This window comes from Crocodylus porosus, unplaced genomic scaffold, assembly GCF_001723895.1.
Source record: "Crocodylus porosus isolate Cpor-Errol unplaced genomic scaffold, CroPor_comp1, whole genome shotgun sequence".
NCBI classification, from domain to species: domain Eukaryota; kingdom Metazoa; phylum Chordata; order Crocodylia; family Crocodylidae; genus Crocodylus; species Crocodylus porosus.
The window spans coordinates 11,524,143-11,540,442 of NW_017728913.1; the positions used below are offsets into that span (position 1 = coordinate 11,524,143).

The window sequence follows — 16,300 nt, forward strand, 5'->3', positions numbered from 1 at the left end:
CCATAGCTCTTACACTGCCAGTACAAATTGAAGTATTGATAAATTTTTTCCAGTGTGGAAAAAAATGGGGCTTTACCCTGAGCAGGAGGAAATGAAAAGTGATTTGTCTTCAGTTATGGTCTTAAGATGTCTGCAAGATAAATGCAATCATCTAAGCACCAGATGACACAGGGGACCATTTTAATTAATTCATCTGAAATACCAACTATAAAGCAGTGTTTTTGTTCACAACACTGTGTGGGAAATTTAATTGTTTTAATATCCTTTGCTGAAGAATACCCAGTACATTTTTTAACTGTGAGTTTCAGAATTCTTAATTATATTTTGCTGTTATAGCAAGATTTCCCTACCTATACTGTTTAGAGAGAAATAAAGAGAAAGAGGCTTTACATTTTTACCTGTAGTACATGTTACAGCAATTCGGGTTTATCTAATTTGTTCTTTTTAAAAAAGCCCCCAAATTTATCTTTGAAATGTGAAAGCTCACTAAAAAACAGGTGCTTGTTTTGGAGATCTCAGATTCTTTTGCTTCTGTCTCAGATTCTTTTGCTTCTAAGTACTGTGGGATGTACTCTCTGCCTGAGTGGTGCCTCTTCAACTGTGTAGCTCCTTTTCTTTTATCTCCAGTACTTAAAATGGTTGTTTTTATTACCTCCCTCTCTTGTTTTCATAACAGCTTTTTTATTCCTCTTGGAGTTCTGTTCATCCTCCCTGTTCTACATTGCTACAGGCCTCTTAGTCACTTCATCCTTTTTGTACCTAAGAAGACTTAATGGTAGGCTTCTAAGGCAGTTAGTATTGTTGTGTTTTAATTTAAGTTAAAATGAACGGAGGGATTGTCTGCTTGAGTGGATTGGGGTTTTTTTCTCGGTATAGGTTTCTGCATATTGGCAATTGCAGACAGATGGCTTCAGAGTTGGAAGAAAGCCATCAGTATAACAACTGTGCTGTTCCACGAGAACTGGGTCGAAATGCTCGTCTCTTTCCCCTGCTTCTCCATCCCCGGCTAGAGTTTCTTATTTTATTGCTTAGTTTGCCTAAATGTAAAGTATGAACAGTACCCTTACATAGGCCTCATTCATGTTGTAAAGCCTAGGAACAACCTCATCTGATGTGAGATTTTCAAAGAAAAGGTACAATATGACTAAAAATATTACCACACGTTCTATTTTTTTTCAGCAGCCTGAAATAGGCATGAGAATTTGCTACAAGGGGACATGTGTCCATTTTTGTTGCATGGAAGTACCCTTATGCGGATACCACTAAAGTGAGGTTTTCCTCTGCGGCACTAGATCAGCTTAGCTGCCTTGCACTGACCTACTTGGAATTAGGATTCTTAGTAAAAGTGGACAAGTTCACCACCTCATTAGACTATTCAAACAAGATTTGAGACAAGGCAACTTGGGAGATCTACAGACTGGCCAGTTCAGGAATTGGCCATAGCATAAATAAGCAACTGAGCAACTATATGACTGTGCCAAAACCCCAGTCTTGTTCACCCAAACACACCATTACAACTGCCTTGTTGAATGCAAATGACTTGTTTTTGGATGTTTTTTGTAATGAGTCAGACTTCAAATGATTTAGTTAAAAGAGCATTTAGCCAGCTAGCTGTACAAAGAAATTGATATTTGTTGTTCTGCCCTCTGGTCATGTCTTATGAATTTAAAGATAAATTCTGACTAAAGTCTGTCTCTTGTTGATGCATATTTTCCTTGGAATGTCCTGCAGTGGCTGATTAGATGGCATTGTGACTCGCCAAAGCTTTGTCCTTAATTTCACATTGTGCTGCTTTTACTGTACTGCTGGATACTTAAAGCAATACAGCCTCAGTAGCATGCATCTACCTATTTTGGTATAAAGATAGTTTTTGTATCAATGTAGTTATTTCCCCTCCCATACAGAAATACTGCACCAGTGTAAGCATATTTGTAGTGGGTACTAGCATAACTTTCATTAAAAAAATTACAGTAGTACAAAAGATGTGTGCAAAAACCTGAGAGATTCCTTAGAAATGTTACCCCCATTACCTTCTTCGGAAAAAAAAGACAAGTGGACTTGCTTCCTTCTTGGTTCTTATTATCCTATAACAAGTGTTTTTTGTTGACAATAGAAAGGTGGCATTACAAAAATACTACTTCTCTGAACCCTTTTTACTAGATGGTAAAATGTTCTCTGATTGCAAACGTAGAACAATTAGTTATATCTAGGCTAGGCTGTGATACACCTGTCAATCTCAATGAAGTCAAGACCAAGAGAAGCCAGTTTAACAACTGGCTTTTGGTGAATAGGTAACCACACCCTGAATTAGTCAGGTGCTTAATAGAAATTGAGTCTGACTCACCCATTCACAATTAAGAAAACAAGCCTCTTGTTCTTGGATGTTTCAACTCTCATTATGTCTTTGTGTTTTGTTTTCTTGTGAAAACTCCCTTTATGTCATTATTATTGTATGATATAAACTAGGCAGTGATCTTGTTTGTGCAATAAGTGTTATAGGAGTTGGCTTCTTTTATTTGCTTTGTTACTTTTGTTTATTCTCTTTTCATTGTTTTATTGGAGTTGTGTTGTTTGGTTTCCCAGCCTGATCTTTGTTTTCTGCCTCACTACCTGAACTGCAATTTTGACACTGCCGAAGTCTGTGAGACTTTTGTAGTGGACTCTGTCAGATCCAAAACTTACCATGGGTCCATTGTTTCTCTTCAAAGCAGCACAATGAAGTGAAAATATTAGCAAACGTTTTAATGGCATGGTTTCTATAGCAGGTCTTTAATAGCCTGCAGAGTAACTAGCACCAAGTGAGCCTATTTGTCTCCACCAACTTGACCAAGCTGGTGGTGACAATTCTCTAAATTACATCTGTGATGATCGCTATAGATTTTTGTTTAATCCTCTTTCAGTCCTTTCCCTTGTATTATAGGCCAGTTTCCATTCTGTTGTTAGCCTTGTTCAGTTTTATTTTAACAAAGGGGAGGCTAAAATCATCCTTGATGCAACTTCATTGAAGACTTAGTACTGTGGGGTTGGGTTTTTTTTCATGAGTGATGAATTTGACTCCACATGTCTTCTGTTGTAGAATGGGGGAATCACCTTTTGTAGATCATACTGTTACTTTTAATTTGTTTCATAATTTGTCTGCATGTGGTCTGTTGTTTTCCAGAGGTGAGTGCTTGAAATAGTAGTTTTTCAAAGTTGAAGGGAAACTGTCACTCTGTTACTCATGCTTCCTGTCTGAAAATGACCTTTTATATCCTAGTAAGCTTAGATGTTATCTACAACTTTTAAGTTGGAGAAAATAAATAACTCAACAGTTGTTTCCCCAGTCTGTTGGCTTTTCATGTTTTGCTTATAGTCTCATAGGTGGTAAATTGCACACGTTTCATACTGCAATGATAATATTGCTATGAAGTGCTATTCTTAGGTTACTATATGTCCGGGTTTTCCCGGATATGTCCTCTTCTTTGGCCCGCTGTGCTGTGTCTGGGTGGGTTATTAAAATAAGAGCAAATGTCCAGGTTTTTTTGCTGTTCCCTCTGCGCTCTCAAGCTGGCTGCGTACAACTGAGAGCAGCGGGCAAGTTGATTGGCTGTCGGGGGTCATGTGTTCCCCATGTGGGCCCTGGCCAGCCAGGTAAAGAGACACTGTGTTTTGTGACTGCATATGTGTGTGGGTGTCTGTGCGTGTGTTGCTTGGGCAGCGGGACAGGGGGCTGTGGGTCAGGAGTGAGGGGCACCAGCAGGACTGGGGGGCAGGGGGCTGTGGGTTGGGAGTGAGAAGCACTGGGGTGGCAGGGGCTACAGGTTGGGAGTGAGGGGAACTAGCAGGGCTGGGGGAGCAGGGGCTTGGGAGCAAGGGGCCGAGACAGGGTACAGGCATGTCACTGGCCAACCCCCCCCACCATATGCCTCTCCCCCTTCCCCTCCCCCCTCCAGGTATCTTCTTTTTTGCTGCTGGAAATATGGTAACCCTATTCTGCATACAGCTCCCATGCACGCTTTCTGACGGGGCCTTGGAAACAGTAGCAGACCTGCTGCTGCTAATTTAGAGAGTATGAAGGTATGTCCTTTTCCTGGAACCCCTGAATGCAGTTAGGAAGTCACAGGAGTTTGTGGGACAAGACAGTTGGAGGAGCTTCATACTTTACTCTCTATGTCCCAGTATAGGGTTTATAAGCAGCAGTCCTTGGGAAAGGACTAGAGGAGTTTCCTGAGCTCTTTTTTGCACCGCTCCCTCACCCCCCACTCCAACAACCAGTTAGAGTTGTAGGAGACAGGTGTTAACTATGTCATTTTTTAACTGTGTGCTGGTGCTGAACAGAGTTCTGTGAGAGGGGGCTATTGCTCCCTAGAGCTTCGTAGGGCTTCGCTGTAGTACTTAGGAGGCTTTCGCTGCCTGTGACTACTAAAGAGAAGACCAGTGGGCATAAGGACATTTTGGGGGTTCACTGAGTCCTGAATTGATTATTGGGTAAAAAACAGAAATAATGCTGGGAGCAGGGACCAATACCTGGATCTCCCCCTTGTCAATGGACTAGAGTTCTGCTTCCTTTAACTTGTCTCTGTGAATTTTGTAGTACTTCCTGCACAGTTCTTGGTTTTCAACAGGGAGGGTAAAGGGTGACCCCAGCCACTATAGCTCGGTGGCTAGCTCAGTTATATTGGAAGTGAAAGACGTGGGTTTGAATTCCCACAGGCTGAGGAGGGCCTAGTACCCAGGTCTCAGACTTCCTGGGTAAGTGCTCTAACTACTAGGGTATCGGGTAGATGCTTCTTTCCCTTGCTGTGTTTTGAGTGAAAATGAGTGCCTGCTGCATTTAGGCACCTGAGACAGTTAAGGACTGCTTTGAAGGTCTGGTACACTACAACAGTGACTGCCTTGATTTAACACTGCTATGTGCAAGTGGGCTTAGCATGTGGCTGTGCATTTGACAAAATTCTGAAATTTCACTGAATATTGAAGTTCTTCAGACTTTGCTAGTTAGTTTAGGAGTGGCCTTCTGCCTTAAAGAGCTACAGTTAAGTTACTTGGCAGATGCTTAAACCACTTGGCCTTCCAAGATCCTGTGTACCTTGTTTTTGGTACATTATTAGTAACTACCCAAAATGTTATATGTCCTTATTGTTCATAGTTTTAGCCAATAACTTTATTATACAAAGCAATGTCTTGGAATACCCTTACGTAGTATACTTGATGCAAGGTAACAATATTGGCATGTGTCTCCACAAGTTAGATAATTGTAATAACAACAATACCCTCTGCAGTCTTAAGGTTTTTTCCTGCTCCTCATCTGTCATTTTTATGCACAAGATTCTCATTCTTCCCATTAAGATGTAAAGTGCTTAGAAACATTAAATGCTTGTTTTTTTTCTTTTTTAACTGTATTTATGAAGTTTGTGAATATGTAATATCATTCAAGTACTGTCTTCTAAAACTAGGCGTGTCTATCAATCCTACTTCAAATAATATTTGTAATGTGTACATTTGGAATTGCTTATATTAAAAAAATAAATGTGAAGTTATCTCAAGTTCTGTTTTTGAGACCTGGCTCTTCCAGGGAACAGGGAGAATATCTGATGGCTGAAAAGTTGTTTTTTTAGTATTGGTTTCAGCATAATGTATTCTGTCCCTGGTGGGATCCCATTTAATCAGTATATGATAGTCTTTTTCACACACTTCCCTACAACTTGGGTTACTCTTCTCACTGCAGTCTTGTGGATACCCTGCTTAGTTGTCTGTCTCCTATATCCTCTGCTTCCCTGGATGTTTCTGTCCCATTGATGAGAGGCCTGCTAAGTGACTTCAGTCTCTTGGAACCCTCTTCTGATGACTTTCCTTTTATGTGCAGTCACTCTCCTAACAAAGGTAACTAGAATAGCTCCTCCTGGTTTTCAGCCACTTTTCAAAGAAAAGCCTGCTGGTCTATAATCCTATAAATGATTAACCTGAACCCCCTAGGGACAAAAGATAAACAGTGGAGCAAATATGGTATGGTTGTAAAGTGAACAACTGAGAATCAGTGTAATATAAATGCTTATAAACATACCTCACAGTATGTATCTTATCTTGGCTGCCAGTTAATATGGATCATCAAATCTTGTGTGGTTGCTGTCTTGGAGCAGTTTTGAGAAGATGCTGAAAGGGTTGTTTGAAAGCCTGATTTGTTCCTTTCCATTTTTTTTACCATTTGAATGTTTATATTTTAAAACCCAGGAGTTTAAAATTATTCTGAATATATTACATTTTTAAGAATGGCTAGTAGGGAATGCCATAGCTATCATGATATGAAGCTAAATTCAGAATTCTTAAGGAAATGGCATCTCACTTTTAAGTGCAAGATAGTTTTCAGAGTGCGATACAGACAGTCCTCAGACTTAAGACACAATTGGTTCCTGAAAACCATGTCTCAAGTTGAAACACTGTAACTCAGATCCAATTTTTCCCATAGGAAACTACATTATAAATGGGGATTGGTTCCTGAACAAAGGTCCAATACCCTATTTTCACCAAAAATAACCCGGAATTTTGTACTCAGTCAATTATAGATGAATAATATAGCTACATTAATGCATTTATATTGTGAATAACAATCATATTGATTTGGAAGGACTTCTTGGAGGTGACTGGATATTTTGAAGGGCTCTTGGTTGAACTTTTTGAAGGATTCTTGGCTGGAGTCTTCTCAGGAGTCTTGGCTGCAGGTTTTTCTGGAGTCTTGTCTGCTTTCTTAAAGTAAGTGTCCAAGGAAGTTTGGACAGATGTTCTCCAGGTACATGGGCGATGCAGCGAACTTGTTCACTGGTGTGGCATCACGTCAGATCAAGCATTGTAAAGTCGAAACTGACGTCAGAAAGTTGAAATAAGGTGTCAGTTTATAAAAGTTGTAAGTGCGAAACGTTGTAACTCAAAATGTTGCAAGTCAAAGGCTGCCTGTATTTCTTTTGATTTACTTGTAAAAACATGCATGTGATCCTTCTGGTGTTGAAGTTACGGCAAAAATCCTTTGGATATCATTTCAGTTTTTGAGCAGGTTGTAAGGAAACTTACTGGGGTTAGATTCTCGCCCACATTTGTAGTTTAGTGCTTTAATACATGGGCAGTCTAGTTATCTGTCAGTTAATAAAATCTAACCAACTACCAGAGTTGCTTGTGGACTGTACAAGGGGCATCAAAGATATAGCCTGCGGGCCCATCATCCAGTCTTGGGCTCCACAGATAACATGCAGCACACAACAGACCAACTCCATGTGCAGGGCATATACTCAGCATCTGCTCTAGCCTGATCTGGCCTGTCCAGAACCTGTGCTGAATGCCTTTCCTCACCTGTTTCAGGGGCGTAGGTTGTAGCTGTGTTGGTCTAAGAACATAAGCAAACAATGTTCTTTGGGTAAATCTGATATCTTTTATTAGACCAACTCAAATAGTTAGAAAAATCCTTTGCAAGCTTTCGGGCACAAACACTCTTTGGCAGGCTGAGGAAGCGTCACGAGATGGATGGAGTGATAAAACAGCCAGAGGTCAGTACTGGCCAGTACCATCCACTTTACCACTCTATCCAGGAAGAGCGCAGACCATGCAGATGCTTTCTCAGTCTGATGAAGGGTGTTTGTGCACGAAAGCTTGCTAAGAAGAATTTTTCTAACTATTTGAGTTGGTCTAATAAAAGATACTGGATTTACCCAAAAACCCTTGTCTGCCTTCTTCCCCCTGGCCATTCTGTGCTGCATGGGTTGTAGACTGTATGGGCACCACAAATCTGGATCCAGCAGGTGGGTGGCAGGTAACTCTGTCATCCCAATCTAGCTGGTGGATCCACACACCACTCATCCAGCCAATGGATAGGCTCCATGCTACTCATCCAGCCTGCAGAGACAGATGAGTTGGGCATCCATGGACTACATACACCAGTGCAAGTAAGGGAAGCTAAAGCTGTTTCTAAATAAGGATCTGGATCTCTTAGTAATCATATTGAAATTATAATTGTGCTTTATTCAGAAGCTTACCTGCATTATTTCCATTATAGTCTCCATCTTCTATTTAGAATTGGAGGTGACTGTGTTGTCTGATTATTCATTTTAGTTTATTAAAACAGTATGACATGGGATAACAGATGTGAAAGACCCCTGTCAAATCTCTTAAATTTATTTGGTATGTTCATTGCACCCTGGGATTTTTTTAATACAGTTAAATGTAAAATTTGGACAGGTTATATATTCAGTCTTTGAAATAATGCCTTGAATTTTTTTTGATCTCTTTAAACAGAAATTGAATGCAGGACATAACTATATATCAGATGTTCTCCGAGTAATACATTACAGCTCCAGGGACTGTCTGTGCCTTGTCCCTGAAACTTTTGTTAGTATGTGTCCTAGCTGGTTAGAAATAGCAATCACTGAAGAGCTCTTTAGGTAAAATTTGTCAAAGGACTCTTTAAAAGACTTTTTTGTAACATATTTCCTGCTGTTCTCAGACTTGGTAACTATCAAGCCCCACTTGTTCATTCACAGTCTAATAAATTCTTAATTATGCACTAAAGAAAAAGAGGAACACATGGTTTTGAAATGTTCCACATTTTAAAAGCTCACATCATTTAGTCAAATGTGCATGATTGCTTCTGGTTTGCTGTTTCAGATCTTTAAGATTTCTTGCAGTTGTATGCTGGAGTGAGGAATTTCTGCTCATTCTTAGTTTTTGTTTAGGTTGATTTGACATACTGGGGTTTTAATTAGCAAGCCACGTGTCCTTAAGGCCTAACGAGCCATACCAACTTTGAAAGCAGTTAAATAATAATTTTTGGCTCTATTGTTTTGTGCTTAAAACTATTACATTGTTGATTTTAAATAATGCTAATAATAATAAAATCTGAAGAACCATTGATAGCTTAAGTATTGGCAAAAATAATCAGTTGGCAAAACTAAGTGTACTTCCTTTTTATGTACATGAAATAGCTTTGAAACAATTTAGTATCACCATTGTCTGTTAAAGAAACTGGAGAGCAGAAAATAACATTAATGCTAGGATAATTAGAAGTGCCTGTTATGTACAAACACATTGATGATTTTATCTGCAGATGATGTATTCTCTGTTTTTCTGTATCCAGAAACAAAGCTCATAAAGGACAAGTCTCGGATCTAAAGTAATCCTTCAATATTTACAGACAAAGCCACATGGTAATAAGACTTTTTTCAGTCATTAGATGCTATAGTGATATCTGATCAATGTGCAGAAGCAGACTAGTTTATAATTCTAACTCAATTTTTAAAGGTAATCTCATTTCATCAGCTAAACAAAGCTCAATTCTTGTTCCATCAGCTAAATTCAGCTCAATTCATTACAAGTATTGGAGTGTAGGTAGCACTGTGAGTGTTTTTTGTATTGGAGTGAGGAACAGATCAGTCAGTTTTCAAAAAAATAAATACCTAATATTTTATTCCTCAAACCCAGTTTGATGTCTGAATAAGTGGCTTGAATTTCCACAGTACTTCTTACCTTGACTTCAAAAGAAGCTCATTTGTACACAGTACTGTGGACAAATAGGCCATTGATGGAGTTGGGAACTTAATTTTAGCTTCCTTTTTTATTGCCGTGGCAATGCTTTGTCAGACATTGTAAAAGGAGTCAGAAATATATTTGTCTGATTGTGTTTCTTGCAAAGATACCTTCTCATTCAGGAACTCATACTAACTCAAGTATCTCATTATAGGTTCATTATTTTCCATGACAGTATTTTCAGTTCTGTTAATTACCTTGGTGTTTCTTTTCTTAATCCTGTGCTATTTTAAGTCGGAGTCTCCAAACTTACTGTTTGATATTTCATCTTTTCACTAATGCCTATTAAATTCTTACTGAATTTGGCATTCCTTAACTCAGTGGTTGCTGATAATGGAAAAGCAGACACTTCTAACTACTGATCAATGTATGAGGGAAATAGCAGGTATAAGAAATACAGTATATTTAGGCAATCTACATACATATATGTATATATTTAAGGGGCATGATATTTACTTCTTTAGGAGCTATTAGGAACATAAGTTTTTAAGTGAAAGCATAATATTGTAAAAATCTAATTAAGAACCATTGAAAAGAGCATGAAAATAAATAGTTTGATGTCTTCATCATGTTACTCCCTCTTGGCTGCATTTGATTCCCTGATTCTTTGCTGATGTATTTGAAACATCAAGCATAAGCATCTAAGACCAAAATAGGTGTGTGTTTAAATTTAGTTAATTATACCTTGAAAATCATCTAGAATGCTTATTTTTTAATAATTGAACTATATGGTTGTAGACTAATTGTTCAGCTAATAATAATAATAAAAAAGAACCATAGAAAAAGTACACCATGTCCTATTTTAAAATCAATGTCATGATTCATAGATAGGGACCTACTTGAATTCACAATGTTGTGGATTCTGGGCAATGCCCATAAATCTGCAGAGGGAAAAAAGTACCAAAAATAAAATGCTGGTTCCCATAGGGATAGGGAAGTTGGGGAGGGGCTATCCATTCAAAGGGCTGCCAGTAAGATGGCTGCCACCCTCTTCCTCCCCCCACCGCTGATTGCCTGCAATGGCTGTCTGGCATGTGGCCTTGCCCCTTTCCACCAATGGCCAGTGAGGAGTGGGACTGCATGGCAGACATCCCTCACAGCCAATCGGCAGCAAGGGGTGGGGACACATGACAACACCGACAGCCAATCAGCAGTGAGGGGTGGGGCGCCATACTCTGCCTGCAAAATGGGTGCCCTGGCCTTTGTTTTGCCCATAAAATTGGGTGGGGGTAGCCCCTACAAAGTAGGTAGGTCCCTATTCATGGAAAATGATCGCTAAGAAAAGCAAACTACTACATTTTCCCAAATCCAAGACAACCCTGAATTTAAGGCGATTTTCCCCGCTCAATAATTAGATTCTGTACATAGAAAATTTATAAATGCATCTTAAACTCACCCCCCCCCCCCCACTGCAGAGGCGAAAGCATTGGCAGGAAGGCAGGCAATGGGGGAGGCAGTGGAGAGAGGTCAGTTGCCTTGGCCCTTCTATCTGCCCCTTCACTGCATCTGTCCCACAACTTCTGCCCCAACTCCTTCTTTCCTGTTCCTCCTTCCCCACCCCCCCCCATGGTTGTTCCAGCACTGGCAGGCTCCATTCCCGCTCCATAGCAGCAATGGTGGTAAGTTGCTGCTGCTCCTATCGCTTCTCTTAATGGGCCAGGCTGTGTACTTCATGCCCCAGGTTGCAGCCTACCAGCACTGGAGCCAAGGGTATGCAGGCAGGGATGGGGGGAGAGGGTGACAAGAGATTGCCTCCCCCCACCCCCAACCTCTTATTTGATTCTAGGATGATGGCCTTTTCCCTCCACGTTAAATCAGGGAAAGAAACCTCATCTTAGAACTGAGTAAATAGGGTAGCCTTTCACTTCAAGTAGCCATGGTATAAGAGCACTTTACTTTGAAGCTTTTGCAAAAGTTCAGTTGACTTTTTTTCCTCTTTGGTTTTTAAAGTAGTTTAAAATATTGTGTGAAGTCAAATACTTGTCAATTTTATCATAGAAGAGATAACTGGCTAAGAGGAAGCTTTTGCACTGAACAGTGTCTCCCTCCAGAGACGATCCTAGCAGGGTGTGGGGCCCAGGGAAAATCAGCCTGTGTGGGGCCTGGATGTGAAGAAGCCGGCAGCAGGGGTGAGGGGTAGGGTGGTGAGTTTAGAGTCACCAGTAAGAAGCTGGCAGCAGCATGGAGTCACCAGCACTAGGTGGGCCCTGCAGGAGGGGCTGTGGCCACTCTGCCCGGCTGCGTGGGCCTTGGGGTGGTCGCCCCAGTTGTCCCCACCCTTCCCCTAGGGATGGTCCTGTCTCCCTTCCCACCCCCCCAACCTCTCAATAAAATTATGTGTAGTACTGAAAGGAGAAGAGATTTCAAGTGTGAGTGTAGAAATGTGGTGAGGCTGGACTTTCTCCATTCTTCCAGTGTCTGTACCACCACTTTTGAGATCTCCTATGAAAGTATTATCTGCATTTCTTTTCACCTTCTGGATTTAAAATTCTTTGTTCCTGCTTTTACTTCTATCCTCATTATAACCCTCTCCCCCTTTGTTTGTTTGACTCCTTTGTTTGCACCGAGCTTCATTGCTCCTTCCATACTTCTGTACAGGCTTGGAACATCTCAGTTAGTTCATCCTTTACCTTCCTCTTTCTGAAGTTCTTGAAAACAAGCCCTAATTAAGTCTGTGACCCTGTGATATATAGCAGAAATGTTCCCTCTTTCTGTGCTTCACCAAAACTGTCCTGTTTTGTACCTGGTACACTCTGACTGGGTGCAATTCCCTGATTGCATAGTGTTGTGTATACAGATGGCACTTGGTGAATGATGTCTTTAGAATCAATCATCTCAGGAGAGCAGAGCAACTCCAATGTCTGGTATAGTTTATTATAGTTGTACTGTGTTTCACTTACGAGTTTTCTGGTAATGTAATTAGCTAGGGAACTTAAGATGTCAGGCTTTTTATGCTATGTTCTGTCCAGCAAGTGTGAATGGAGCTATATATATATATATATATATATATAATTGTATTCGACTTTTTCTTCTAAGTTTGCAGCTAAATGTAATTCTGTTCTATAGAAACCAGATCTATAGACTAGCTTGATCAGCAGACTGATTTATTCCTTAATAAACTTAGCACTTTAGTCAATAGCAGTTGTAGAGTATTTTTTATGTTGTATATTCCTTGTTTTAGTACAGGCAAAGTATAGGTGTACAGGTCTGTTTTTACTGTTCTTTCATGAGTTGCATTGTATTCTGTTCTTCAGTACATTATATGCTTAATTTCTCTACTTTGTTAAACTGCTTGTCAGCTGTTCTTTATGAGTTAGTGCATAAAGTAAAACAAAAAAAAAAGTGGTGGAAGAAAAGTGATGTAAAAGGCTCCCCCCTACAACACACACGCACACACACCATTCTTTCTATCAGTTCCATTTTGTCTAATCTCTTCAGTGGTGAGTGATGTTTAATACAGAGAAGAATGTATGTTTTTAAGTATGCATAACTAAAAAATAGTTGAACTGCCTTTTTGAGCCAAAAAACAAACAAACCTTACTCTCTGGACTGAGGCAAAGCGTGGATACATTCAGTGCAGAAGGAATTCATTTGACTTAAGTGAAAAGTAACCAAAAAAGAAGGTTGGGATGGAAATTGCAGCACATTTGTCACCCTACTGTGATCTACTCACACCCCCTGTGGTAGTATATGGGTACTGGTTTTGGTTAAGTTAGGCTTCTTGTCTGAAATTAAATAGAGTATGATAGTATTTCTCTTAAAGACCAGTATAATATCTGTGAATGCTTTTGGTAATTGGCATATGGGACCTTGGTTTGAATCCTGTCCAATATACATACTAGAGTCTGTGTTTGCATGCTTATGGCACATCTGAAGAAATTTAATGTGATAGGAAGGCAAGTAGTATGGTTGGTAAGCTATTGGTTAGACTGGTTGAGAAGCTGGGAACTTGAAGGAATTAGCCAAGAAAATGTTACTATTTTTCCAGAAAACAAGGAAATATAAGGTAATGCATGTATTGAGGCAGATTTTAGGGAGTTTGCGGTTTGAGGAAATGCATAAATATTTACATTCAGTGTACTTATTAGTGGATTAAGAAAATGACATCTTAGCAATGATACTAATGTATTGTAAATCTTGTGTATCTGTTTATGCTTCATTCTTTATTACAAACAGAACCAGAAGCAGGCAGTGATACTAATATTAACACTTTTGCTAAAAGGCATTGTACAAATGTGATCTGATTAATCATTCCAACATTTCTGAGGGTTGGTATTCCTTTATTGAACTTCTGACTCAACTACTGAGGCTAAGTACAGACAGTCAAAAAGTCTGAGGCTGAACTGATTTTGTCTTTTCGGGTTAGTTTAAATTGCATAGATTGAACCAATAAGTAAGTGAACAGACATTCACTTGTGATTCCGGAAATGCAGCCACATGCCTGCAGTGGCTCAGGCTAAATGCTGGCGGGTGCTGGCGCATGCCTTCCTGTTTAGCTGGAGCAAACAGCTTGGCCAAAGCTAACTTGTCCATCTTGTGAGGGGGTGGAGCTTGTGGGGGTGGTGCAAAATATCCTGGAATGCGGAGGGACTGTGAGTTAACTTGAAACTGGAGGGGATTTGGGACAGAAGTTCAATAAACCAACTTAACCTAAATCAGTTAAGTCTGATACTACCTCCATCCAGGTCTATCCTAAACCAGTTTTGGCCATTTTGAAAGTGGTTTATGGGCACTGGAATACTATTGTGTTACAGATTTGAACTGGTTTCTGATACTGGTTTCACTGACACTGCTTTATGAATAATTTCTGTCCATAGCCTGAGTAACTAGGGGTAAGCCTAGTGGCAGCCCATGGTAAAGCAGTTACAAATTGTTTAAAAAAAATGTTTGTTGTTCTCTTTCATAGATGCCAGATCATTCAATTAATTTCAAGGTCTGGTCATACACTTCTCCCATACTTTGTAAATACAGGCATTATCTCTGAAGTGAAACTTCATTGAAAAGGAAAACAAATCTAAAACTTAAAATATCTTTTAGACAGCTTTCTGACCCCCACTGGCCCCTAATTTAAAATTTTTCTACTGATATTCTCAAAGCCATGGGTAGATCCTGATTTTGAAAGGGGTTGCACATAGTGTGGAACATCATCGCAGCTAACACAACATATATTTCTCTCCAGTTAAAGAAAAACTAGAAGCATTACTAATATGGTAAGGAGCTAGCACTATATTATTCATCTTAAAATCAAAGCAAAAATAGAAATTGGAATGTGCAGTAATTTCTAGAGTATATATAAAGTTAAAAAACCCAACAAACTAGGCAAAAGAGTAAAATGATGTGTATTACTAGCTTTGTAGTCATTACAGTTAATTGTGCATCTTTTGCTCAGATTTAAAAGAAAAATCTAGTCTGGTTGAGCATTTTGACAGTGCCTCCAATACTTCACCATTAGCCATTCTACACCTGAGTTAATATTACCACACCTGAGTTAAGGTTTTTAGCTAAAACAGTTAACATCTCTCTTATTTCACAGCTCTGCTATCAGGGGTAGCCAACAGAGATCAAAGCTGCAGAAGTTTGAATAGTGAAGCATCAGGACCATTAAAAAAAGATAGAGGGCTTTAACACCTGTGGTGTGGAGAGAGATTAACAGGATAATGAGCCATGAAGTGAATGATAATAATAGCATGATAATGATAATGAGCCACAAAGTCAATTGACTCTCCTAGCACTGCATGAATAGAAAGGCTGCTGCCCCTTCCAGGCAGTTCATTTTAAAGTTTGGGTGAAGCAGGAATCAAAGGAGGGTGCAACTGCACCAGTGCATGGGGAGAAGGTGTGGGTGAGACACAGGAGTGAGTAAGCAGCAATGAGGTGAAGCCGGCAGATACCACCATTGCTGAAAAGATAAGGCTTGCTCAGGGAGTCAAAGCTTGTTTCTTTCCTCTCTCCTACCAGCAGGTGTCCTGCTGCCATCATACCATCACAGCATTTTTTCAAACAGTTTTTCTTTTTGACTCTGTAATTTTGTCTATCTGCCATTCACCCAGAGCTCTTTTCCTACGCTCCTGTCTTCTGTATTGTACCGTCTTGTCTGTCCTGCCTTCTTTCTACTAGCTGTACTGCACTCTCCCCTTGATATGGTGGTTGGTTGATCTTGATTCTCATCTGCTTTTTGTACCTCCCTCTCATTAAAAGTTGTGTCTTTGTTTACCAGCAATGCCATTTGGCTCTGTTCTAGTTTTCACATTTCAGGGTGCCTCTGGTGAAAGTCACATTACCATTCATTCTCCATTCCTTCCGTTCTGGGCAGTGTTCATTCTGTGATGTAACTGAATCCTACGGCATCAATCCTAACTGCCCTTCTGCCACTTTTAACTCATTCCTGATACCTTTCTGGCCTCCCCTCCCTTTCCGTACAGGGGCAAGCTGACAAATTAGATGTGACTTTCTTTCCCATTTCAGCTTGTCTCCTATTTTTCTTTTTTCTCTGTAAGAGGCAGAAATTTCTGTTTGGTCAATGGCTTGTTGACATAACTTCCTACTGTGTGAACCATTGTTGTCTCAGTATTTCCTTATATTTTCCTGTCTATTCCCATCTTGTCTCTAGTTTTATACTTGGGCAGGAATCCTTTTTCTTTTGTTATAAGCAGGGATCCTGTTTTTCTTTGATTAAAAATGGCAAATTCTCATTTAAAAACCCAAAATCTGTGATAAAAATTAAAGGCCCCCCCATAGCCCCTCCCAGTGCTGC

General features: G+C 39.8%; 1 protein-coding gene across 1 annotated transcript in view; it reads left to right on the plus strand.

Annotated features, from left to right (window-relative positions):
* Nucleotides 1-16,300, plus strand: part of MND1 (meiotic nuclear divisions 1) — a 67,597-nt gene that overhangs the window by 10,263 nt on the left and 41,034 nt on the right. The window lies entirely within an intron of this gene.